Source organism: Symphalangus syndactylus, chromosome 16 (genome assembly GCF_028878055.3).
Source record: "Symphalangus syndactylus isolate Jambi chromosome 16, NHGRI_mSymSyn1-v2.1_pri, whole genome shotgun sequence".
Classification (NCBI taxonomy): domain Eukaryota; kingdom Metazoa; phylum Chordata; class Mammalia; order Primates; family Hylobatidae; genus Symphalangus; species Symphalangus syndactylus.
Genome location: NC_072438.2, coordinates 92,767,341 through 92,794,379, shown reverse-complemented (window position 1 = coordinate 92,794,379; position 27,039 = coordinate 92,767,341). Strand labels below are relative to the sequence as shown.

Here is a 27,039-nt window from a genome sequence, read left to right as displayed (position 1 = left end):
AATCACAGGATATTGGAAGAGAACTTGAAGGTTAATTAATCTAGCTCTCTCCTTTTTGCAAATGAAACAACGGAGGCATCCAAATTGTAAGCATCTTAACCAAGATTATGCAATGGGAACTCGGGTCTCCTTATGTCAAGTTTAATGCTTGTTGTTATATATTACACCAATTTTACTCCAAATTAAGGGTATGAAGTTTCAGGTTTGACAGGATGAATAAGCTCTGGACATCTATTGTACAGCAAAATGACTACAGTTAATAATAATGTATTATATAAATGAAAATCACTAACAGAGTAGATTTTAAATGTTCCCACCATAACAAAAAATGTGGAAGGTGATAGCATGTTAATTAGCTTGATTTAATCAGTTTCCAATGTCTATGTATATGAAAACATCACATGGTACACTATAAATTTATACAATTTTTATTTGTCAATTATATATATGTTAATAAAGTTGGGGAGATATTTTTAAAATTAAAATAAATTTAAGAAAATAAAATTCATTACAACATAGTCACAGCTAGGTCAGTTCTACCTGTTTAAATTGGTGTTTGTGTTTTTGCCTGCAACTAATATACCTGCTTAACTTTTTTTTAAGTCTGTTTCCATTACTTCCTTCAGGAAACTGTCCATGACAGGCATGGTTTATGATGTTCCTATTTGCAAATGAAACAACGGAGGCATCCAAATTGTAAGCATCTTAACCAAGATTATGCAATGGGAACTCGGGTCTCCTTATGTCAAGTTTAACGCTTGTTGTTATATATTACACCAATTTTACTCCAAATTAAGCGTATGAAGTTTCATCCCCTTGACACTTCCATGAGAAGAATATGTTTCCTTGCCAATCAGTGTTGGTCTTGGAAGGTGAGACCAGAGGAATGTGAGGAGCTGGGAGGAACCCTGAGTGCACATGGGGTGAAAGCACAGCATTTGGCTGGGACCCAACCCTCCTTCTCTCCATTGTGAAAACAAGTCCCAGATGGAGATGTTCTTGGGATCTGAACTGAAAAGACACATGGATCAGAATTAAACCTGACCCCAGCTTAGAGTCAAGCAAGTCTAACCCAGCGGGGCCACCCCTGGTCCACAGACCCATGTTGAGACACGAATATTTAACCACCATTCTGTATCATCTGTTACACAGCACTGCCACAACAACACATGTTCACACACACAGTTCAAATGCTGGAGGCCAAGCATGTTTCCATGCATTGGAAATACACTACCTCACTTAATTAACAACCCTATGAAGTAGGTGCTATTATTAAGTCAGTTTTACAAATGAATACCCTAAAGCAAGAGAAGTGATGTAATCTGCCCAATGCTGCGTGGCTGCGATACAACTAGACCACCCAGCTCTGAAGGTCATGCTGTCCTCCGCTCTGCAGGTGACATTTCAGGCATCTGGACACTTCTGTCTTCCCGCCTCCTCTGGGTTCCCAGACTTCCATAGGAATTCCTGTAGCTTTGCCCTTATCCCATCATGTTGAGTTACAAAGTTTCATTTGATGTATCTCCGCTCCTTGGTGGAGAGGCTAAATACTACCTGGTCCACATAAAGAGCCTGTAACAAGGAGTTCAGTAAACACTGGTTAATCGACAAACTATGAAGACCCAAACTTGGCTCTCAGGACCAAGGGCTAGTGCTGATGCTGTGGTCTCCCAGGCAAGCTCCCATCTTCCTCTATGCCTTTCATGCATGTGTGGGCAGCACAGCTCCATCCCTGTCTTGACTAGCTCTCCTAGACCAAACACTCACACAGATATCACAGCTCCCCATGATCTATCCTCAGCATATCTTTTCCATCTCCTCTTTCATTTATCTCGCAGTTCATGCTAAGTCCCACTCAAGCACTCCACTGTCTCTCACTCCTATCTGACATGAAAGTCCCTCAACCATGCATGGTCTATTCCACCCTAACCACAGGTGCAAACCTTTCCCACCCTCAAAGCGCAGCCCAAACACCTATCCCCTGGGGGCCCCAGCTGAACATCTTCTTCCATCCTCTGGGCTTTAATAGCACATCTCTGTGGCTTTGGTGTCTGTGTCTCTAGGCCTATGACATTCCTTGTCTACCAACTCCCTATGTGTGTGCTTATTTCTGTTACTTCCACAAGCCTCTTAAAGCTAGGGTCCACGTCAAATCCATCTACATCATCCCAAAGCACAGAACACATGACTTTCAATTTATAGCAAGCATTCAATAACTATTTCCACGATCAAAAAGTGATGGTAAAACTGGCTTGCTTTTGTGAGGTATTATTCACTGTTAGTTTGTTCTAAAGGGAGCTGGGTGACGGCATGCAGCAGAATCCATCACGGAGGGTACATCACCCACCAGCTTCCCATCTGCAGATGTTGCCCATTGTAGAGTAGCATGCTGCCTGTTCAGGCACTGTTGCCAAACAGAAGGTTCTCTTGGCAGAAGAACTGGCACATGCTGTGCTCTGCAGGCTGTGCCCTCGAACCAGCTCTTCCACACTGGCAAATGGGCATCCTTGACATTGCCCTGCCCCATCCCCCACAGGCCTCCTACCACCCAAACAGATGGGCACACGTGTAAGTATGCCGGAGAGCAAGTGTGTACATCAGGTTGGAGCTCCTGATAAAAGATTTGTCTCTCATACATGGTATCAACCCTGTCCAAAGAGCAAAAGCACACCACTGTGAAATGGGAGGTGTTGCAAAGGAATTACCTTCATATTCTAATTTTGGGATCCATTAATTAAAGAGTCCCAGACCTGGAGGGGGACGGGGAGAATGAGAAAGAGCTAAAAGAGAACATTCTGTCTCCCTTTAAAGTTTCGGCTGGTGGCATCAGTGGACCTGGAAATGAATGTTGTCTCTTTTCAGGTGGAGTTCAGATTTAAGGCATTTTTCAGGAGCAGCTAAATCCACGACCTGAGATGTCTATTGCTGCCACCAAGACAGCTGGATAAAGGCAGTTCTCTCAGGGACTAGTATGCCTCCACACACAGGGATGAATAAAAGTTTAATAAATTATCTATAAACCATGTTTAGAGAGAGAATGATACACTCGACATCTAGCCTTATTGATAACCTAGTTGCAGTAATGTCAGAAACGAGTTGAAAACCTTTATTGACTCAGGTTGTCTTCGTTGTCTGAAGGCACATGTTGGCTAGACAACAAAGACAGCGGTGGGAGCAGCCAACATGGCCTTTGGTGTACATTACAAATTTAAAAGCCTAAAATTGACAAAGAAATAATACCACCTATAACTCTAAAGCACTTTAATTCTGGTCTTTTTTGAGACACTAAAGACAAATAAGAACTGCATTGATCCACTTGATCTACAGATCTCACAGGTAATTTCTTCTGCTGGGATTTGTTTTTTTTTTTTTTTTCTTTTACTTTCCAAACTCTAAAATATCCATGACTCATTTGGAACACAAGAAGTGCAGCATGAACATCCCAGTTGGTCATCTGCAGAATATGCCAAACAGCACAGGATGCGGGGAAGCCACATAATGGAGAACAGATCATCATCTGGCAAAGCAACTGTCCAATGGCCAGCAGGTGGCCCAGTTGCTGGACCAATACGCTGCCCAGTACTGGAAGGTGCTCAGTCTCAGAAATGGGTTATAAATATCCATTCAGGGCTGTGACATTTGGAATCTAAGAGCCTTAAAGACCTCAAGCTTTGCTGGTCACACTAGGGGTGTCAGGTGCTTCTCTGTAGATAGAATCTATCCAGTCTGTTTATTATCTGCCTTTTAAAAGTCACTTCTCGTTTCCAGACAGTTTCAGACAGAGGCTTGACTAGGGATTAAATATCCATCATTAATATGGCTCCGAGACACTGAAAAAGAATAAGAGAGAAGAGGAGTTTAAATACCTCCTGTAGAAGGGATATCTCACTGTGACAGCTCTGGATGTTTCATTTATTAAACAATGGAAGGTATAGTACATTTTAGATGTGCTTAAAAAATCATTTGCAAAGGAGAATTACTTTATTTTTAATGAAGAATCAAGGCTTATCCTCTAGGAGGCTTTACAAAAATGGTTTTGAAGAAATTAACCTCTAATTTTATTTATTTAAATGCGTGTATTTCTAAAGCTTCAAAAGTATTGAGGTCCACTAGTTGTTTTTTTTTTTTCAAAGTTACTTTAGCTAGTTGGATGACTTAACTGTAGATCACAAGAGTGTCCAAACTTATTTTCACTCTCCAGAATTTTTTTCATTCTCTCCTGTTTCTGTCAGGAAGTCACTATGTTCATTTGCCTGGTAGCAGGATGAATGGCCAACTCCTGGCATGTACAAGCTGAGGAAGCTGCAATTTGCTCTCCCTTTTCCTTGAAGGTCACTAAGTTCAATACTGTGATTGAAACTCAGTGACTCCCACAAATCTCCAGAGAACTGTGATTCATAAGGAAGAAGATAATTCGGAGGTGGGATATGTTAACCTGTGCACACATGTTAAGCAATTATAAATTGTTTCCTTCCATCTGTCTCAGATGTAATACATAGCAAGACTCTGAAGTATAAATTCTCTTTAAAATGAGACAGCCAGGAAATAGCCCATGAGGATACGTGGGTTCATTCACAGCACTGATACCCCTGTATAACTTCAGATGGTGACAAATGAGACTGATTTTCAGCCTTGTCTTGTCTTGAACTGGTAGCTTCCATCTTCTGCTTCCTTCTTGCAGGAAAAATACATATATATATACATATATCTATATATATGTCTCATTTAGCCCATTGGCATCATTCCCAGTCAATGAATAAGTATGACACTTCTCCCAGGTAACCATCTCAAAGTTTTCTAGCTGAGCTAGTTAGTATAGAAAATGTTTTGGCACTGGAAAACACATGATAGAAATCACTGTTTCACTTGGTGCATGGGAGAGCAGTAGGGAGGTAGGATATGCAGGACAAAGTAGTTTTGACTTTGCCTCTCCCAGTCCATGTAACCTTTGATATCCCAGAATTGGAATCCCTGGATACACATGAAACACACTGATGCATGACAAGCAAGCCCAAAAATTGGGGCTTAGTCCAGGAAGGTTTTTGGCTTTGCCCAGGAAAGAATTCAAAGGTGAGCCAGTGGTAGAAGAAAACAACTTTATTGAGATGGCAGTGTTACAGCTTCGTGACTGCTCCCGCAGAGCAGGGCTACCCTACAGGCTGTGTCAAGAGCAGCAGCTCAAGCACAGTTCTGCAGTCATGGTTAAACTCACTTTTAATTACATGCCAATTAAGGGGTAGATTATTCAGAAATTTTTGGAAAAGGAATGGTAACTTTCAGGGCATTGCCATGGAAAGGGGCAGTAACTTCCAGGTGTTGTCATGGAAACAGGCGGTAACTTCCAGGTGTTGCCATGGCAATGGTAAACTGTCATGGTGCTGGTGGGCATGTCTTATGGAGAGGTACTCTGGATGCCTCTTCCCTGTTTCAGCCAGTCTTTAATCTGGTCCAGAGTCAAGTCCCACCTCCTACCTCAACACGACTGTATCCCTGAATACACAAGAAACCCTTGGCAATATCTAGTCTTCTAATTGCGGATGACAAGGGGAGCACATACAGGAATAAACCTTTGCTGGAGAACCACACAGTGGCTCCTGGTGGGGTGGGAATGGGCATAAAAGAGATATGAGGCAGACTGACCAATGACGGAGGATCACAACAAGAAAAGGCACATTTGAGAGCAATTATAAGGTCAATGATACTGAGAAGTGCTGCTCTTCTAAATCTACCTCCCAATAACATATCGGTCTAAATTGAAAGGGTTCTTCCTGTTTTTAATCATACATGATTTTAATTTAACTCACACAATCTCCCTGTACCAGTTTGCTAGAGCTGCTGTGGTAAAATACCAAAACTAGATGGCTTAAACAACAGTGATTTATTGTCACACAGTTCTGTAGACAAGAAGTCTAAGATCCAGCTGTCAGCAGGGTTGGTTCCTTGGAGGACTGTGAGGGAGAATCTGCTTCAGCCTCTCTAGCTTCTAAAGGTTTGTCGCTGGGATATTTAGTGTTACTTGGCTTGTAGACACATCACCCCAACCTCTGGCTTTATGTACACATGTCATTCTCCCTGTGTGTGCCTCTCTGTGCATAAATTCCTTTATTTTTTTTAATAAGGACACCAGTCATATTGGATTAGGGCCTCACCTGCTCCATTGTGACTTCATATTACAACAACCTAATTTCCAAATAAGGTCACATTCTGAGCTTCTGGGAGTTAAGACCTCAACGTGTAAATCTGGAGGGTTGCAATTCAACACGTAACATTCCCTAACACAATATTTCCATAACAGTCTATAGTGTCTTCTTCAGGCTAAGGGATCGGGGCCTCATCTATCAAAGTTGTAATAAGGAACAAAGGTTGTTGAAGGTAAGATGAGACTCAAGATTAAATACTATGCTCAAACTGCAGAATCAAACAGGACATCGAGGCCAAATATCTAAAAAAGAAAGTCTGATGGATTGCCAAAGTAAGAGGATCAGAAGGAAGTATTAAAACTAAGATAAGGATACAGAAAGTTGCAATATTGGATTTGACATAAATGTACAAAAAACAGGGAAAGTTAAATAAATCATGATACAACCATCAAAATTAAAGATTTGGTAAGTATTTTCTCATCCCATGAATAAAGGTCCATCCATCTTTTTGTTGAAGGATATTCAGCCCATATTAGCCAGGGTTGAAGATCCTACATAAAAAGATTTGAGTTGCCATTTTCTCAAATAATACCCTCAGACACTGACTCTTCATAATGGGTTCTGTTAGTACAACTCTGGAAGTCTTAGAGAGAAGTTTATTCATTCCATTCAAAGGATACCTGTTTTGAAAGCTCCCAGCTAAATTTGGGTTCTAGTACCAGAGCAGCTAGCAACCCTGCCCTAATGGGACATGAAGGGTACCTGGACACGGGTGTTAACAGTGTACCTTTCACGGGATACTTCTTTTACTTGGCAGACTTCCTAATGCTTACTTGACTGACTTGCAGTCAGGGAGTCCCTCACATAGGAAACTTGTTTACACTGGCAGATGTCCTTGTGGCTCCTATCTGACCCATCTCCAGTTTAGTCCTGCCTGACCATTGCTCAGGCACTGGGAGCCTGACTTTGTGGTCTCCCTGGCATCCCAGGGAAAATCCGGCAGGGATAACCTCCAGTTCTTTAGATGGAAGGTGCAAATTCAATACACCATCACAATAGAAAATAAGTTTAAAGAGTTTTTACTTACAGGTCCTATGAGTCAAGAGTGAAGCTCTCCATCCCCAGTAATGCAGGCAGAAATGGAGTCAGGCAGAGAGAGAGAGAGAGAGAGAGAGCGTGCACACATGAGTGCATGCTCTCAGCAGCGTATATAAAAGAACAGGGTATCAGTCACTTCAAGTAACTGGGCAAATGCCTGAATGACCCCTTTAAAGAAAGCAGAAGGAAGTGCGGAGCTCAGTCTGCCAGACTGGAGAGAGACACCTCCAAGTTCTTATCTTTGGCCACTGGCTTGAGCCATTTGAGTATAGCATGGAACTAAAGGCTGTGTGAATGGTGACTGAACCCTGCTTCTGATATGAGAAAGTCAAACTTGTTTTCAAAACAGATGCTGATGCAAGATAAAATCATAAGTATCTACCACAATGCCTTCAGGTATTAGGGCCTAAGGTTTGGTTTTGCTTTTTGTTTTTGTTTTTTTGCTTTTCAATCCTGGTTAAGAAGTGCTAAAAGATATTATAGCCCTACATTCTGATTGGTATCAAGGGCAAATTTTCCTTCTTTTACAATGTGTTTTCTAATTTTTTTTTTTTTTTTTTGAGACAGAGTCTTTCTCTGTCGCCCAGGCTGGAGTGCAGTGGTGCGATCTCGGCTCACTGCAAGCTCCGCCTCCCGGGTTCACGCCATTCTCCTGCCTCAGCCTCCCGAGTAGCTGGGACTACAGGCGCCTGCCAACACGCCCGGCTAATTGTTTGTATTTTTAGTAGAGACGGGGTTTCACCGTGTTAGCCAGGATGGTCTCGACCTCCTGACCTCTTGATCTACTCGCCTCGGCCTCCCAAAGTGCTGGGATTACAGGCTTGAGCCACCACGCCCGGCCTCTAGTTTTTTTTTTTTATTTTGTTACAATGAGCATAAAGGAAGAAAAGATTATGCATTTGAATAATAATTTTATTTACATTTTACTTTTTAAAAAGAAGGCAATAACTTGCATTTCTAACAATGGTTTATTAGAACCAAACCTTCAGATAGAAGCAACTAAGAATGCTAGATAAAATATTTAAAACATCTCCTTCTAAGAGTTTAAGAACTCACAGATAGCCAAAATAAAATCTAAGGAAAGCTGAAATCCAGAAAGCCAAGTACAAGAAACTTAATCTACTTTGACCTGCAGTTACTTGCCTACCCTGAGAAATTCCTGCTTTGATTTTGCAACCTCCCTTGTACAGCACAAGATACAGAGGTCAATGCCCAGGCTGTATCCCAAGTGGAGCAACTAATAGGAGGTTCTCCTTATATTAAGCAAGGGGAGAAAAAAAAAAGGACAATGAACTCATGGTTATAGTGCTACGAATAAATTCCTCTCTCACATCTTTGCAGGAGAATACAGAGGAAGTTGTTGGGCCCTGTCTGGAGTAGGTATTAAAGGAAAAGAAAAAGTGTTCCTACCAAATTATAGCCATTAGCTACAGAATTGCCTGGGAGATACAGGGATCCACAGATTACAAACTTGTTTATGGTCACCCAAGACCAGACATACAGAAACTTGGCAGTAGCAAATGCACATTCTCTCTATAAAGAAAATTGTCTATTGACCCTCAAAATATTACCACAATAAAACCCTGAGACAATAAACCGCACACAAATAACCCAGCACACAAGAAAAGAAATCACCATGAGTAAAATCAAGAAGAAACAGTAGAATAATTGAATCATACCCACAAGATTACAGTATTTCAAAGAGATATCTGCACTTCCATGTTTATTGCAGCACTATTCATGATGGTCAAGATACGGAATAAACCTAAGGACCCATCAACAAATGAATGGATAAAGAACATACGGTATATATACACAATGGAATACTATTTGGCCATAAAAAGGATAAAATCATGTCATTTGGCTCAATGGGGATAGAACTGGTGGTCATTAAGTAAAGTAAAATAAGCCTGGCACAGAAAGACAAATATTGCATGCTCTCACTCATTCATATATAGTGTGTGTGTGTGTGTATATATACACACACACACACACTATATATATATACACACACACTATATACACACACACACACATACACACACACACTAATAAAGTAGATTCTATGGAAGCATACAGTAGAATTGTGGTAACCAAAGGTTGGGAAGGGAAGTGAGAAGGAGGAGATGAAGAGAAGTTGGTTAAGGGGTATAAAAATACAGTTAGATAGAAAAAGTAAGTTTAGTATTTGATAGTATGGTCGGTGAATTAAAGTTAACAATAATATTGTATATTTCAAAATGCCTGAAGAATTGCAAGACAAAGAACAGTTAAATGTTTGAAAGAAAAGATAAATGTTTAAGGTGATGGATATCTCAATTACTCTGATTTGATTATTATACATTGTATGCAGATATCCAAAGGGCAATGTAACCCAAAAATGTGCACAACTCATATATATGGAGCATCAGGAAGAGTAGCTAATGGATGTGGGGCTTAATACCAAGGCAATGGGTTGATTTGTGCAGCAAACCACCATGGTTCATGTTTACCTATGTAACATACCTGTACATCCTGCACATGTACCCCAGAACTTAAAAGTTGAAGGAAAATAAATAAATTTAATATAAATATTTATTTTGAATTATTTATCAGGAAGTTTGTATATCTCCATGTCTTTGGGGTCAGCTACTAGAGATTATTGTGTTCTTTGGGTGGGAGTTCTGTCTCATTGGTTTTTTGCGTTTCTTGTTGTCTTACATAGATGTCTGAACATTTGAAAAAGTAGAGGTGGCTTGTTCCAGTCTGCAGACTGGCTTTGTCTTGGGGGAGCCCTTCACCAGTCAGCCCACCCAGAGATTCTGGGTATATCACCTGGTATGGTTCATGAGCAGGCTTGCTGCTAATGTCCTCCAGCAGGCTGGCCTGTTTCTTGGGTCAGTAGGTGAGCAGGCCGTGGTGCCTGGGTCTGCAGGTGCCAGCCTGGTGACTAGGGCCATGGGGGTATTCTAGGGCTGGGGTGGGTGTGAAGTCTGGGGCTGGAGGGGCCATCCCAGTGCTGGGGGTGGTCTGGAGCCTAGGGCTGCTGGGGCTACCCTGGCCCTAGGGTGGGCCTAGAGTCTGAATCTGTGGGGGCTGACTTGGCCCTAGGGTAGATCCAAAGCCACTGGGGCCCAGTCTGGATCCTGGGGCTGAGGCAGGCCTGAAGACTGACTCTGCCAGGCCGGACTGGAGCCTGGGGCTGCAGGATCCAGCCTTGCACTAGGGTAGTCCTATAGGTTCAGTCCAGAGGGACCAGCCTGGAGTCTGAGGTTATGGTGAGCCCAGTGCTGGGTTTTACTGTGGCAGGCCCAGTGTTGGCATCCAAGGCAAAGTGCAGTGCTCACTTTTCTCCCCTTTCCCCAAGCGAAGGGTATCTCTCTCCATGCCGTGCTGCCCGAAGTTGGGGGCAGTGATGCAGGTAATGTAAGACTGTCCTTCTCACCCTCCTCAGTGCTACTCATAACATCAGGATGAAGCTTACAGACATCACATTGAGTAAAAGGAGTCGGACATAAAAGAATACATTGATATGGTTCCCTCAATCTTAAGTTCAAGAGGAGGATAATCTAAACTATACTGTTTAGTGATGCTTTTTATAAAAGATAAAAATATCTTTAAAAAGCAATGATATATTTTAACAAAATAGCAGAACAAAGATTAGTCTCTGGGAGGACAATATATAAGGAAATTGGGAGTCTGACAAGGCTGTTTCTTAGACTGAATGGTTGTTACAGGGGTGTTTTCTTTAAAAGTGTTCCTTAAACAACAGCTTGTATAGATTGTATGCACTTTCCTGTCTATATAATATAATTCAAAATAAAACAAGGGAAATAATTTGCAAAAGAAAATGTCTCCTGGATGTTTTGGACTTAGAAAATAAAAGCAAGAATTAGTAGGTAGCAGACAAGCTGTAAGCAATTTTGCACCACTGGATATACAAAGTGGTGTCGGCTGATAGTTTTCACGTTCCACTCATGGAGAGGTAGATGGGTTTAACAGCTGTGTTTAAAGTGTCAGATGCAAGAGCAATGATAGGTTTCCCTTAAACGATTTTTACTAATTCCCTCCCAGCTCAAAAACCTTTTCATTAAAATGGTCCTTTCCTGCCTATCAGAAACAATTAAATCCTCACCTCGTAGCAGTCTCGGTCTTATGTCAACCACTCCCTTTGGCCCCCAAAATATACCTCCAATATTATCTAACACGAATTGGAATTGCCACATGGTCAAGGCAATAAAGAAATAAAGCCACGAAAGAAATCAAATGAAAGCAAAGGTATAAAATGATATTAGATGTTAGTCTGCAGAAAGAAAAGCTGAAGGAATTCGAAACAGCCACAGGAACTTTCTGTGAACCAGGAGAGAGAGGCACTTCCATTTAAACCACACTTTGTTTTTCATAGAGTGGGTTGATCATCACGTAAGAACTGAAAATTCAGCACTCCTTCTAAGGTGCATTTTGTTCAAACTGATATAAGCGCCCCAGATGGTTTGGCTTATGAGGTATCCCATTGATTACTGCGTTCTACTCTTGCAAGCCATAGATCTGTTGTAATCTAACTGTCTGGGGAGTGTCCATTATACTAGTTTCAAACCCATTCTGTCCTCGGTCACACGCATTCAAGCGAAGTAATGCAAGGGGACAAGATAAAAGCCATCCATTAGAAACCTCAGTTGCTGCTTGCCTCTCCCACAGAATTGAATATATTACTCCAGCTATGGCAACAAACTTGCATCAACAACAGGATCCTCACTGTTTGGAAGACAGCCCCTGAGACCCAGAGCAAATGGGTCAAAGTCTCAGTTGCATCAGTATAACTACAAAGACAATAATTTTTACCTCTCTCATAAGATTCAGTGAAAAAGTAAGTGAATAAAAACAGACTGAAAACACCAACATAAGGAGCTAAAAGTACTGTGTGCATCGTTGTAAAATATTAAGTCAACAGTCCAATCATTCATTGCCACTGAAAGTCTAATATCTTATCTGACAGGTAGTAAACTTTCAGAGACATAAGCTTGAAGTGTGTATGTTTGTGTGTTTTAAGTGTGAACTGAAGCAGGTGGCAATAAGCAGAAGAAGGAGGGGAAATGGGAAAAGTAATACAAAGAAGAAATGCATAAAGAAGAGACCATGATCCAGTAGGCAAGCAACTCAGTTGAATCTTTGAAGAAACAGGTGTCAACGCTTGTTATCATGGTAAAGGTCAAGTAACATTTTTCTAGACATTTATCTTTACTGCTCTCTGCTAGGAATGACACCAGCGCATCACAATACTGCCCTCCTAGCCTCCCAGCCTGTGCTGCCTCCCACCATGGAGGCACATCATTGCTCTTCTCCATTTACCTTCCCTTATATCCCTTCCCAGCTCAGGCTCCTTGCCCCACAGCTCATCTCTCCAGACCCTGAGCACGTTTCAAACTGTCTATGGCACCAAATAATAAGACAAAACAAAATAGGAAATAACAAGCTAAAGAAGCAGGTCTAGGAAAGAGGCTCCCTTTCAGTCAGAACCCTCTGGTTTCTTGGATTATTTCAGGTCGGCTGTGGATTTGATGTGCAAAAGGATGTGTGGGGAAAGAGAGCAGAAATTAGGAAGAGTCTTCAGCCTGGGATGTAGGTCTGATACTGCGGAAGGAGAGAGGGATAGAATATTGAAGAGCAAGAGTCTCAAACTGCAGGAAAAATGGCTTGAAAAATGGCTTGACCAGACCTATGGGCAGTCCTTAAGGCAAAGTTACCCACTGGAGAGCTCCATGTCATGTCTCGGCACCCATCTGTGCTCAGCCACTGGATGGCTGTGGCCTGCAGAAAGGCTGGTCTCAGTGCAAATGTGGGACAGTTAAAAAGGGACAGAGGTGGGGCCATTTGTGCTTCCTGCAGCAAGATGATCTAAGCAGCAGCCTCTCAAGAAATATGTTCCTTTACCTATTGGTCACCTGAAGGTAAGGGCCTATTTTTATTGCTTACCCCACAGCATAGAAGTTGCAAACTGACTGTAATGGACAATGTGGGAAGATGAGATTCTTATTATTTTTTTTTTTTGCTATTGCATTTGGGTATTGAATAGTGTTTTAAAAACTTCTGAGCTAGTTACCAATATTTAAAACAAATAGATTTTACATTTTTAAAATTCACACTTCCAGCTTTTCTTGAAATGAAATGCAGAGGAAAAACATTCTTTCATGTTGGTGGAAAAACAGCCTTCCCCCTTAGTGGACATTCATTCTGCAGCTGGCCATATTTCCCACCATTCCTTTTAGGCCTACACCAGCCCATGCACTGATCACTTTACTGACTGTTCTCCATGATTATTTAAGGCTTTAAGTCTCCTGCATTCATGCCTGTGTCACTATTAGAACATAGTATCACTGAGGGCAATTATTTTGTCTGTTTGGATCATTGACAGGCAATTAATTGCCTGCAACAGTGCAAGTTACATATTAGCTGCCCAATAAATATTTGTTCAATAAAATAGGGTGCTACCATCACACAGTGTTGGAAGAAATTGAGTGGATGGTGGTGGAGAAAAGGCACTTGTTTCAGAGTCTTGTCTATGGTTAGCTTTGCACTACCCACACAAAACCAAACTGGCACCTAAGGGAGAAGGTGAGATTCCAGACACAGCAGTAGAGGGTGCTTGTTCTAAGGAATATGTAGAATCAAGGTGGCTAGAGAATGGGTGTGTATACAGCAGCAAAAAGTCTCCCCTTGCATGTCCTGTACCCTCTTGCAGGGCTTCTTTACTCTCCTTTCAAATTTAGGATGAGGGAGTGGGTTTGTACAGAGAAGCAGTGCTTATCTCAGCTCCTGCCCTAGCCCCAGCTCAGCCTGAAGCATTGCTACAAAATACTCACTGGGCCACATTCCAGGGCAGCCGGGCATGAGGGGTCCTCACCCCAGAGCTAACACACACTTAAGCATAATGGAACGAGTTGAGTTCAATGATGATGCGGTGGGTGATCCTCAAATGGCATAAAAATGCACATGGACAAATGTTGCAAATCAAACTGAGAACTGCTGCCAGAGGCCAGGCCCCCGTGGTGCCTCACCAGCTCTGAAAATGATTACCAGATGATAAAGCAGAGCAGGCTCCCTGCAATCTGATTACCAGGAGGGACTGGCAAATCCATCTGGAGCAAACAGGCCTCCTTCAAGTTCATTTTACTTGCTAAAATCAAGCAACGTTAAGTTTAAAAAAAAAAATGAGCCAATTTTTCATCCCATTCTCATTGCCTCAGTCACTGCATTCATTTTCAGTTAAAAGAGCAGGGAAGATTTGTGCTTTGAGAGCAAACCTTCCTGCTATTAAAAATCAAAGTCAGACTTAAGCCTGACATGAAGCAGAGAGCTAGTACCTTTAGTTTGTGGGCACCCTGTTCTGACAGCCTAACCTGCAGAAAAGCAGCCGTGGAGGAAGGGAAGCAACTCTGACCTTCTGTGCATCAGACCGCACAGAGCCCTCTGCTTGTGTCCTGTCACATAATTCCCTATTCCCTGGATAAGGAGATTTATAAAGAATCCACTAAGTTAGAACAGGAAGGGATCTTAGCACTTGCGTAGTCTACCTTTCTCTTAGTTTTATTTCATTTTATTTTTGTTATTATTTTGAGACAGGGTCTGGCTCTGTCGCCCAGACTGGAATGCAGTGGCAAGATCTCAGCTCATTACAACCTCTTCCCATCTCTTGCCACCTGGGCTCAAGCCATCCTCCCAGCTCAGCCTCCCAAGTAGCTGGGACGACAGGCATGCACCACCATACCTGCTTAATTTTTCTATTTTTAGTAGAGATAGTTTCTTGCCATGCTGCCCAGGCTGGTCTTGAATTACTGAGCTCAAGCAATCCACCTGCCTCAGCCTCCCAAACTGCTGGGATTCCAGGCATGAGCCACTGCACCCAGCCTTAGATTTATTTTAAAACCACATCATCTTTTAATAAGCATAAAAAATGTTCATGTCCTCGAAAGATCTTGATGTGACTGGCTCCAGCTCCACCCCACCTCTAGCTTGAGAGAGTCTTTTTACTGTACAATCCCAGTAGCCAATAGGTTTCAGAGCTTTGTATTCCATAAAGTACATGATGGAAACAATGAACCATTTTCCCCGAAATATGAAAATATAATATTAAATATGCTTTGAAACTAAACACTTCCCTCTACCACCATCACCACCTATCAAGATTCTGATACAGGCTTCGCTGACTTGGTTCGGCCTTCTCATGTTATACAGAAAGCGGCTGAGACCCAAAGATTTTTTTTTTTTTTTTTTTTGAGACGGAGTCTCGCTCTGTCGCTCAGGCTGGAGTGCAGTGGCGTGATCTCGGCTCACTGCAAGCTCTGCCTCCCAGGTTCACGCCATTCTCCTGCCTCAGCCTACTGAGTAGCTGGGACTACAGGCTCCCGCCAACATGTCTGGCTAATTTTCTGTATTTTTAGTAGAGATGGGGTTTCACTGTGTTAGCCAGGATGGTCTCGATCTCCTGACCTCGTGATCTGCCCCCTCGGCCTCCCAAAGTGTTCGGATTATAGGCGTGAGCCACCACGCCCAGCCAGGCTCAAAGATTATTACTGACCTGAGGCTGCAGACTTGCTTTTCTTCCTAATGCTGGAACCTAACCCCATGTTCCCTGACTCACATTAGATTGCTCTCTCAGTGCTCAGGGCTTTATGCTCCAAACCCAGGGCTTCATACATGAGTGCCCAAGAACAAGAGGAAATTGTGAAAAGTGTCTTTGAGGATGATCATACAAACAGTAATCTTTTGTATTGGCATCATTTGGATAATGGTGTTGGGACCCAAGGGTGAACACACCCCTCCCCTTCAAAAGTTCTGGTCAATAAAGAACACACTCAGAGGACAGTGCTCCTTGGGACAGTTACCCAAGTAAAGTTCAGGTCTGTACACAACTAATGGCTAAGCAAGTCTCCAATAACCACCAAAGGACAGGGCTGTCAGGTGAAAGCTAGATTAGACAATATGACCTAGAGCTTAGACCAGACATGATTTTTAAATTCTAAACACTACTCCTGCTATGCCCATAATTGAATACAAGTAGGCCAACAAAACAAAAGAATGGTGACTTCTTCCAGGGTTGGGAAGAGGGAGCCCTGTCCTGCTCTGCTTTCCTCAATGGAACAGAAGCATAAGTGCATAGTTCTTCTTGAACACACACCTGAGAACAAGCAGTCAAGAGGCCCTGCTGTGCCTGAGTGTGGTCTACCTACGCGTAAGAGGTGGAGGAAAGAGATGGAACATGTTCATGCCAACTTTCCCACCTGATAGGAAGAGGTAACTTTAGCAGAAGTTTCCCATCTCTTAGAAGGTGAAGTAGCCTGGCCGGGTGCAGTGGCTCATGCCTGTAATCCCAGCACTTTGGGAGGCTGAGACATGCGGGTCTCTTGAGGTCAGAAGTTCGAGACCAGCCTGGCCAACATGGTGAAACCCCATCTCTCTTGAAACTACAAAAAAATTAGCTGGGCATGGTGGCGCGCACCTGTAGTCCCAGCTACCCAGGAGGCTGATGCAAGAGAATCACTGGAACCCGGGAGATGGAGGTTGCAGTGAGCCAAGATAGTGCCACTTCACTCCAGTCTGGGTGACAGAGCTAGACTCCATCTCAAAAAAAAACAAAAGAAAGAAAGAAAGTGAAGTAGCCTATGTTAGAGTGCTTTATCATCATCCAGTTCCCATATACAAAAAATTAAACTCGTTTATGGAATGGTAAAAAGTACATTCTTTATTGAACCAGAAACTGAGGCATTCCAGAGATTGGAAGTGATAGGGTACAGCTAGAGAAAAAGACTTCAGCCTGTGGCATGCAGGAAGACCCTCTGCAAAGGGAGAGAGAGGCCACAAACTGCCCCATAACCAAGCGAGGGCACTAGCTTAGGGCTGTGATCACAAGGCCACCAGCAAGCAGTGGTGACTCAGCAAGCTGGATGGTTGACCTCCTCATATTTTTCTTCCTTGGGTCAGGGAGCATTATAGGAATAAACATGTCCATATGGGTGGATGAAATAAAAGCAGGAGTTGCACCACAGATAAGTGATTATGGAGGCTGCCAGAGGATCACTGTGGCTGCTGAGTGGAGAACAGTTTATATGAGGTGTGGAGGGGGAGCAAGGAGGCCAGTGGGTGTAGCTGCAGTCTTCCAGGAGATGGAGCTAATGGTGTCCTGGATGAGGATATGAATGAGGAATGGAGAGAAGGATACAGATTCTAGTGATATCCAGGATGTAAAATCAACAAAACAAAGTCATGGGTCAAGTATGATTTTGTATCCCACTATGCCTATGGATTCACAATACAATGACCTTAGTACACTTCCACTCTATTTACTCATCCCTTATAATTTTTGCTCTTCTTCTCACGTTTGTAGTGATAATGTATGTTAAACATCTCAATGCATTATTTTTGATGTTTTTATAGTCACTATTCATTTCATTTCCATTTTCTGTTGGTCCTCCTTTCAGCATTCTGTGTTTTCACCTGGGATCATTTTTCTCTGAACTGAAGAACTCCCTTTGCTGTTTTCTTTAGCACAAATGGGCTCCTGAAAAGTTCTCTTAGTTTTGACCTTTCTGAAAGTATTTCTTTTATTTCCACCTTTGTTTTTGAAGAATGTTTTGCTAATTAAAGTAAAATTCTAGGTTCACAGTTATTTTCTTATATCACTTTAAGGAGATTATTCAATTGTGTTTTGACTCTCATTGTTTCCCATCAGAAGTCAGTTGTCACTCTTCCTGTTTCCTTTCAAATTCATCTGCCCTTTCAACACTTCTGGCTCCTTTCAGGATTTCCTTCTATGTTTGGTATTCAAAAATGACAGTGATATACTAAATCATGGTTTTCTTTGTATTTATCCTGCTGAGACTCATAGGCCTTGATTTTGAGTCTTAATGTCTTCCTAAAATTTTGAAAAATTCTTGTCCATGATTATGTTTCTGTTCATTTTCTTTCTCCTCTCTTTCTGGAACTACAACTATACCTGAAATTCAATCTTTTCATTGTGACCCATATATCTCTTAGTTACTCTTCTATATATTGGGACTTTTTATCTCTCTGTGTTTTTTAATATCTCTCTGGACATATTCTACAGACTTGCTTCCAGTTTACTAATTCTCTCTATTGTACCCTACCATGACGCCCATTGATTGAAATCTCAATTTTATTTAGTTTTATTTTTCCATTATAGGATTTCCATTGGAATTCTTATGGTTTCTGGTTCTCTGCTGAAATCCTTCATCTTGTAATTGTATTTCTTGAACATCTTAATTGCAAGTATTTAATATCCTATGGGTCTGTTTCTATAATCTGTATTTCTCTTGTTTTTGGACAAACCTTATTTTTTTGTACACCTGTTTTGTTGTCAAACACAACATTGTCAAATGTTGTATAAACAACTGTAAAGACAATTTAAGACTTTGAATAAGGTTATCACTCTCCAGAGAGAAATTAATTTTTCCTCTGGCAAATCACTTTGTTTCTGTCTGGGACTGAGCTGATTAGAAGTTGTTTTTCAGTCTTTCTGAGGAACGGCGTGTTTCCAATTCACTCTAACTCACAGGATGTAGGCCTTAAGCATAACAACCAAAAACCTGCAGTAATCACAGGACTTCTCCTTAGAAGGTCATTCACTACAATTTTTGTCCCTCTATCCTTGTGAGACTACAAAGAACTTCTCTCATAATCTTAACTTCTCAGATGTCATTTTTGTTTTCTGATTTTGCACTTGCCTTGTAGGCAAAAGCAGCTCCAAATGCCAGATGCCTCTCTTTATTTCCCACTTTTTTCTGAATCTTGGCTCCAGAAATGCTCACTGCCTGAGCAGCTCTTTGAAGCCTTCCAATATGTGTCTATACATGTGTGTGTATGTATGTTCTATATTTTCTCATTATTCTTCCTGAATCCAAAACCATGTAGTCAGCCCAAAACAAAAAGGGGCAAAAGATGATGTGTGGGTTTCTGACTTGCTTAATAGATTTTATAATAATGACATTCACCATTACAGGGAATTCTAGAAAAGGACTGACTGCTGACAAGATTGGTTCTTGGCTGGCATCTGGGAACTTACATTTCAGGAGGGTTTCTGCTGTTAACTGATAAGCATCATTCACTGAGCCGAAAGTATTTGTGAAAAGAATTGGTTTATGTTGAACTACTGCTTTCCCGCTGGGAATCTGAAATTGCATACGTGCCAGACAGGGAGGGGATATATATTAGTCCATTCTCATGCTGCTAATAAAGACATATCCCAGACTGGGTAATTTATAAAGGAAAGAGGTTTAATTGACTCACAGTTCAGCATGGCTGGAGAGGCTTCATAATCATGGTGGAATGCAAAGAAAGAGCAAAGGAATGTCTTACATGGTGGCAGGGAAGAGTGTATGCATGCAAGGGATCTGCTCTTTATAAACCATCAGATCTCATGAGACTTATTTACTGTCACAAGAACAGCATGGGAGAACCTGCCCCATGATTCAATTGCTTCCCACTAAGTCCCCCCCCCCCCATGACATATTGGGGAATATGGGAGCTAAAATTCAAGATGAGATTTGGGTGGGGACACAGCCAAACCATATGATTCTGTCCCTGGCCCCTCCCAAATCTTATGCCCTCACATTTCAAAACCAATCATGCCTTCCCAGCAGTCCTCCAAAGTCTTAACTCATTTCAACATTAACTCAAAAGTCCACAGTCCAAAGTCTCATCGAGACAAGTCAAGTCCCTTCCAACTATGAGCCTGTAAAATCAAAAACAAGTTATTTACTTCCTAGATACAATGGGGATACAAGCATTGGGTAAATATGCCCATTCTAAATAGGAGAAATTGGCAAAAAGGGGGCTATAGGCCCCATGAAAGTCTGAAATCCAGCAGGGCACTCAAATCTTAAAGCTCCAAAATGATCTCCTTTGACTCCATGTCTCACATCCAGGTCATTCTGATGCAAGAAGTGGGCTCCAAGGCCTTGGAGAGCTCCACACCTGTGGCTTAGAAGGGTATAGACCCCCACCCCCCCACTGGCTGCTTTTGCAGGCTGGCCTTGAGTGTTTGTGGCTTTTCCAGGTGCATGGTGCAAGCTGTTGGTGGATCTACCTTTCTGGGGTTTGGAAGACGGAGGTCTCTTCTCATAGCTCCACTAGGCAGTGCCCCAGTGGGGACTCTGTGTGGGGGCTCTAACCCCACATTTCCCTTCCACACTGCTCTAGCAGAGGTTCTCCATGAGGGCCTCACCCCTGAAGCAAACTTCTGCCTGGACATCCAGGCATTTCCATATCCTCTGAAATCTAGGTTACCAATCCTCAATTCTTGACTTCTGTGCACTCTCAAACTCAACACCACATGAAAGCTGTCAAAGCTTGGGTCTTGCACTCTCTGAAGCCACAGCCCGAGCTGTACCTTGGCCCCTTTTAGCCACAGCTGGAGTGGCTAGGATGTAGAGTACCAAGTTCCTAGGCTGCACACAGCAGAGGGGCCCTGGGCCTGGCCCAGGAAACCATTTTTCCTCCTAGGCCTCAGGGCCTGTGATGGGAGGGACTTCCATGAAGGTCTCTGACATGCTTTGGAGACATTTTCCCCATTTTCTTGGTGACTAACATTTGGCTCCTCATTACTTATGCAAGTTTTTGCAGCTGGCTTGAATTTCTCCCCAGAAAATGGGGCTTTCTTTTCTATTGCATCATTAGGCTGCAAAATTTCCAAACTTTTATGCTCTGCCTCCTCTTCAAGACTTTTCCACTTAGAATTTTCCTCTGCTACATACCCTAAATTATCTCTCCCAGGTTCAAAGTTTCATAGATCTCTAGGGCAGGGGCAAAATGCCACCAGTCTCTTTGCCTAGCAATAGTGATCTTTACTCCAGTTCCCAAGAAGTTCCTCATCTTCATTTGAGACCACCTCAGCCTGGACTTTATTGTCCATATCACTATCTGCATTTTAGTCAAAGCCATTCAACAAGTCTCTAGGAAGTTCCAAACTTTCCCACATCTTCCTGTCTTCTGAGCCCTCCAAGTCACTAGGAAGTTCCAAACTTTCCCACATTTTCCTATCTTCTTCTGAGCCCTCCAAACTGTTCCAACCTCTGCCTGTTACCCAATTCCAAAGTCTTTTCCACATTTTTGGGTATCTTTACAGCAGCGCTCAACTCTCTGCAGTATCAATTTACTGTATTAGTCCATTATCATGCTGCTAATAAAGACATACCCAGATTGGGTAATTTATAAAGGAAAGAGATTTAATTGACTCACAGTTTAGCATGGCTTGGGAGGCCTCACAATCATGGCAAAAGGCAAAGGAAGAGCAAAGGCATGGTGGCAGGCAAGAGAGTATGTGCAAGGAACTGCCCTTTATAAAACAAAACCATCAGATCTCATGAAACTTATTCACTTTCATGAGAACAGCACAGGAAAACCAATTCCCATGATTCAATTACTTCCCACCAGGTCATTCCCACGACATGTGGAGATTATGAGAGCTACAATTCAAGATGAGATTGGGGTGGAGACACAGCCAAACTATATCAGAGTACCTATGTGATCAGTCCCCAATAAAAATACTGAGCAGCAAGGCTCTAATAAGCTTCAATAATTGATGTTTCACATGTGTTATCATAATTCATTGCTGAGGTAATTAAGTGCATCCTGTGTGACTCCACTGGGACTGGATTGTTGAAAGTTTGCACCTGGTTTCCCCACGACTTTGCCCTATGTGCCTTTTCTCTTTGCTAATTGTGGTTGTTATCCCTTTTCTATAATAAATCATAGCCATGAGTATGACTATATGCTAAGTCTTATGAGTTTTTCTAGTGAATCATCAAACCTGAGTGTGATCTTTGGGATTTCTCAAGATAGAACAACTGGGGTGGAGAAAATAATAAATTTAGACTTGGACATATTAAGTACTCTTTATCTTACTTGACCTTTTATTTATTTGTTGTTTTACCATGTACTTCTTTAGTTCTCAATCCTTCAACAGCATTAGCATGGTTGACCACCCATCCTTCTGGAAACATGCCTTTTTGTAACACAGCTATCACCTGGTTTACTTCTTACCTCTCTTCCTCTGACTCCCTTGCAAGTGCATGACTTTAGATTCTTGGGCTCTCTTCTATTCTCACTGTGTTCTCTCTATATTGGTACTTTCATCCACATTCACAGCTTCAAACACCTCCTACATACAAAGGATTCACACATTTACAGCTTTGGCCTTGGTCTCCCTTTTAGGCTCCATAACTGCATCTCAACAGCCTACTTATCTCCCAGATAGGCTAGAGTAACCTCAGATTCTTGGTCATGCCGGCATTCTTATAAAATATCAAAACAAGTGTTTTGTTTCAGACCACCTTCTCTTTCCTCACAGTTTTCTTCTATCCTCCCGTGAAAAGGTTTACATCCTTTGTCTCTGTAGTCTTAGCTGTCACATGGTATGTCTCCTCCCTGTCTATATCCTTTGATTTAATAGGTTCATCCAATAAGACTTTATTGAACATCTACTATATACATTAGGCTAGACACTGGGGATACAAAGATGGTTAAAACATGGACCCACTCTTCAAAGACTTATAGGCAAATAAATAATGGCAAACATAGAAATAAAGTACCATAAAGTATTATAAATGTGATTGCAGAGCAGTATCAGGACATAATATGAGCCCCCAAAAGGGTAAGTAGTCCAATCCCCCAGAAAATGGAGGAGGAGATGCTGGAACTGCGTTTTGAAAGCCCAGTAGGTGTTCTCCATATGGATAGGATGAATGAGAGGATCAAATGCACACTGCAGGGAGGGACACGTCATAGTCACTATGACAATGGAAGTTCACGAGAGAAAATGTCACAAAAGCAAACTAAACTAACTTAAAATGCAAGGTAGTAATTTTCTCAAAATAGCATTTATTTGAAAACATAAGTACCAGAAGAATATAAGAGATTTAAAAGAAGAACTAGCATTTTCTACAGTTTTGTCACATAATGCAGGGTTTGAATCACCTAGGCTCTGGATCAGCCTGTCTCCGTTAGATCTCATGAGATCAGCTGGTGTTGCCCTTCCTGTCAATAAGAGCAAAAGACAACAACCAAGGTCAGTCTCCAGGGCACAATCAGGAGAATGTGAGCAAAAGGGATTATCAGAGGAAATCTTAAAAAGGAGAGAATTGGATTAAGAAAGCCAATGAAAGATCCAAGTTGAAGGGGCAGGATCACTTCCCTAGACAATTCTAGATGATTACAGGCAAGATAGACTGCCAGTTTGACTACGTCCTTTCCAAGCTTGGCCAGAAAACAGTTGTCATTTCAGAGGCTGGCTGCATTCATATGAGCATCATATTTTCCTGTAGCCAGTGCCATAATTACTATTCACAGGAAGATTTGGATGATGAATGACTTTCTGGTACCACCCAAATCATGCCACAGTGTCCACTCTGCCTGATCCAATTGTCATTCCTGGACACAGACATAAAGCCCTCAGCCCTGGATCGCCAGAGCAACCACAGAGTTTCTCCTTGTCCTCCCCAACTGCACAGACTCGGATGGGGGGAGCCTGTTCACCAAGACCAACAGTATCTACAGGAGGAATTTTACCCCAGGATTTTTCACTCTTCATGCGTAAAAAGGTGCCACCTGAAATTATCTCATCTGTCCAAAATGGTGCCCAGACAAGTGGAGAACAGTCCATTGATAGCTGTCATTCAGTTCAACAACTGTCAAGCCTTTTTTATGAATAAGGGGCTGCAGGAGCTGCCATTGAGCATTTTAATATATACAAGAAATGCCCTGTCCAAATCAGAGTACACCTGGGAAATGAACAATTCAACCCAAGTGTCATAATTTACCTACTGCTAGGAAACACAATGATCAAAGAGTACAACTCTGATATGGACGTATGCCCAGGGCAGAAAAAGAAAATCGACAGGAACAAATTGATTGCAAATAATCTTGATTCATTGCTAATTTCAAAAGTGTAGATTTTATTACATAATAAAGTTATATATGGGCATAAATATTCTATTATAATATATAGTTTTATCTCTAGATCAGAGAAGTAACTTTATTTATGTATACATATTTTTGCTCCCAGGTTTACAAACTTTTGCTTTTATGGTATGGTGGCCTTAAAAATTAAAGCAAAATATTATCTGCAATGTTTCCCAAAAGTTTCCATGTGATTCAGAGAGCTCAACAATGAAGCAACAGCAGGCATATAGACATAGCAATGCAATTCACACCCAGCTATTTAACTTTTTATTTTCTAGACTGTTATGACTGGCTGGATTGGAGGATGAATTCTCCAGAGCAGTTCACACCAACGAAGAGAGAATCATATCTGTAGCCACAGCTTCTAATTTTTATAATTATTTTCCCCTTAAAAAAAAACCCTTTGCTTAAGCCAGTGCAAAAAAAGTAACTCAAAAATCAAAATATTTATTATAATCGCCGTCCACCCATCACTCTGGGTAGCCAGAATGAGTGTGCTGGAAATAGATATTTAATTAGATATTTCCAAACAGCCCTCACACCTTTTACTTTCCACTGCCCTTACAATAACTCTGGGATTTTTAAAACCTAAAACTGTAATATAATACATGAATGTAAGTAAATATAGATATGCCCAGAAATTAAATTTCACCTGTGAATTTATCCTACCCTTGGGCTGCTAGCCAAAGATTATTTAGGTAGATTAATTAAATAATTTAACTCTAACACATGAAGAAATGATATTTTAATTAAGTTTGGGGAAATAATATATGTAGGCAAAAGATAATAACCATACTCTGTCAGGTATAACTATATTGACTTGAAGAAACAGTGCATCTAATCCTAAAATTCACTAGTGCCCTGTAATCATTAATTTTTTCCATTAATTACATTAATCATTAATCTGTCAGACATGCTCTGGCCTGATAATAATTGCAATCATTTTTTTGAGGATTTAGGGTGCATTAGAAATGGTTCTGAGAACTTCACAGGCAGACATCACCACTCAGGTAATCTTCACAACAACCTGGTGAGGTACAGCTAGTTTGATTTTCCTTTTACATATGAGGAAACAAAGAATTAAAGAGGCTAAATAACATGTCCAGAATTTAAACCTACCCAGTGGAGGTCCTGGTGTCTGCGTGAGTGCTTGCTGCTGAGACCCAGGCCCCCACGCTGCACTAGGCAGGCGCTGTCCACTGACATCCTCTCCTGGCTTCTGTCTGTAGGATACTCTCCCTCTCTACGACGGGCCCTGGGGACCCCAGACTGACAGTGCTAAAAGGCTCCCTGTAGAGGTCATGCAACCCCAAGCATCTGGTCTGATTTCTCCCAGCCCCACACAGGGGTGCCCCATATGAGGAGAGCAGAAGAAACCACTGGAAGACCAGGACTTTTTTTTTTTTTTTCAACTTCCTCTCATATTGCACAGAATATTCCAAATATTTGAAATGTCACCAAAAGTCCCATATCAACCTAATTCACAACAGTGACTGTGATAAAACCAAAGTATCTTACATCCTGAGTGGGAGGTTAGGGATGGAAGGAGGAGAAATAAAAAAGGGAGGGGAGGCCAGGCTCAGTGGCTCACACCTGTAATCCTAGCACTTTGGGAGGCCAAGGCAGGTGGATTGTCTGAGCTCAGGAGTTCAAGACCAGCCTGGGCAACACGGTGAAACCCCGTCTCTACTAAAATACAAAAGAAATTAGCCAGTAGTGGTGGCCTGCACTTGTAGTCCCAGCGACTCAGGAAGCTGAGGTAGGAGAATTGCTTGAACCCTGGAGGCGGAGGTTGCAGTGAGCGGAGATTGCGCCATTGCATTCCAGCCTGGGCAACAGAGCGAGACTCTGTCTCTGGAAAAAAAAGAAAAAAAGAGGGCAGGGAAGAGGAGGGGGAAAGAAAAGAAAAGGGGAGGGGAAGGGAGGGGAGGGACAGAAAGAAAAGAAAGAGAGAGAGAGGAAGAAAAAGAGAGATGAAGGAAGAAAGGAAGGGAGGGAGGGAGGGAGGAAGAGAAAGAAAGAAAGAAAAAGTACTGCATGGAGTGAGTTGGAGTTTATTTTAGGACATCAAATATATCTTTACAAATTGAAAAAATTATTGCAAAAGCAAAATATACAACATAAAATTTTATAATGCATTTTCTCTATATGCAATATTTTAAACTATACCCTTTATTTTGCCTGGCTTGGTGGTAGAAATTTGCCAACAACTTTTCTTTGGAAGAATTGCTCTCACTTGAGATTATTTCTGTTCTACTTTGGTTTTAAAAACTCCTTTATTTTATAAAATTATAGAGGTAGTAGGTGGTGCTAGTTTTGTTGTTTGCTTTCAATGTCCTATATGGCAAAGGAAGATGTTAGCAATCAGGAAAAACTGTTGCTGTGGTTGTCTTTTGAAAAATGTGTAGATCCTAAAAGTCTAGAAATTCCTGCCTTATTCTTCAGGGATTCCCTAGCATCCTCCCCCTCCAGCCGAGACTCAGGGAGCCTATTTCATTTTCTGGGTAAGAGTAGAATCCGAAAGTCTTACTAAGAGCCCACTCTGCCATCTCCTTCAGGCTGTAAGACATTGCTGCCACAGGGCTTTTCTATTGAATTATTTTTATTCCTGGTCCATAGTTTTAGTATGACTCATGTTAGGTGTGAATCCCCACACTATAGGTCTTTCTTGATACAGAGGTTAAAGTCTCAGACTTGGAGCCCCAAGTCCTGGGTAGAGATGCCACCTCCACTCTGTCTGAGCAATAACTCCATCTCTTTCAACCCATCTTTTTCCTTTTCTCAGTCAAGAAGAAAGATCTCCGTAGGCCATATAGTGACCTCACCTTTGCCTCGATCCCATCAACTTTTG

The 27,039-nt window shown here is 41.8% G+C and overlaps 1 protein-coding gene and 1 long non-coding RNA gene across 3 annotated transcripts in view; one reads left to right on the top strand and one right to left on the bottom strand.

The window, feature by feature from the left end:
* The window catches only part of TAS2R1 (taste 2 receptor member 1), a 449,411-nt gene that overhangs the window by 230,103 nt on the left and 192,269 nt on the right, over positions 1 to 27,039 (bottom strand). The gene's annotated exons all lie outside the window — the stretch shown is intronic.
* On the top strand, positions 6,202 to 9,811 carry LOC129464695 (uncharacterized). Its single transcript, XR_008651672.1, has 2 exons — positions 6,202 to 6,372; positions 9,592 to 9,811. It is a non-coding gene; the product is annotated as an uncharacterized lncRNA (long non-coding RNA).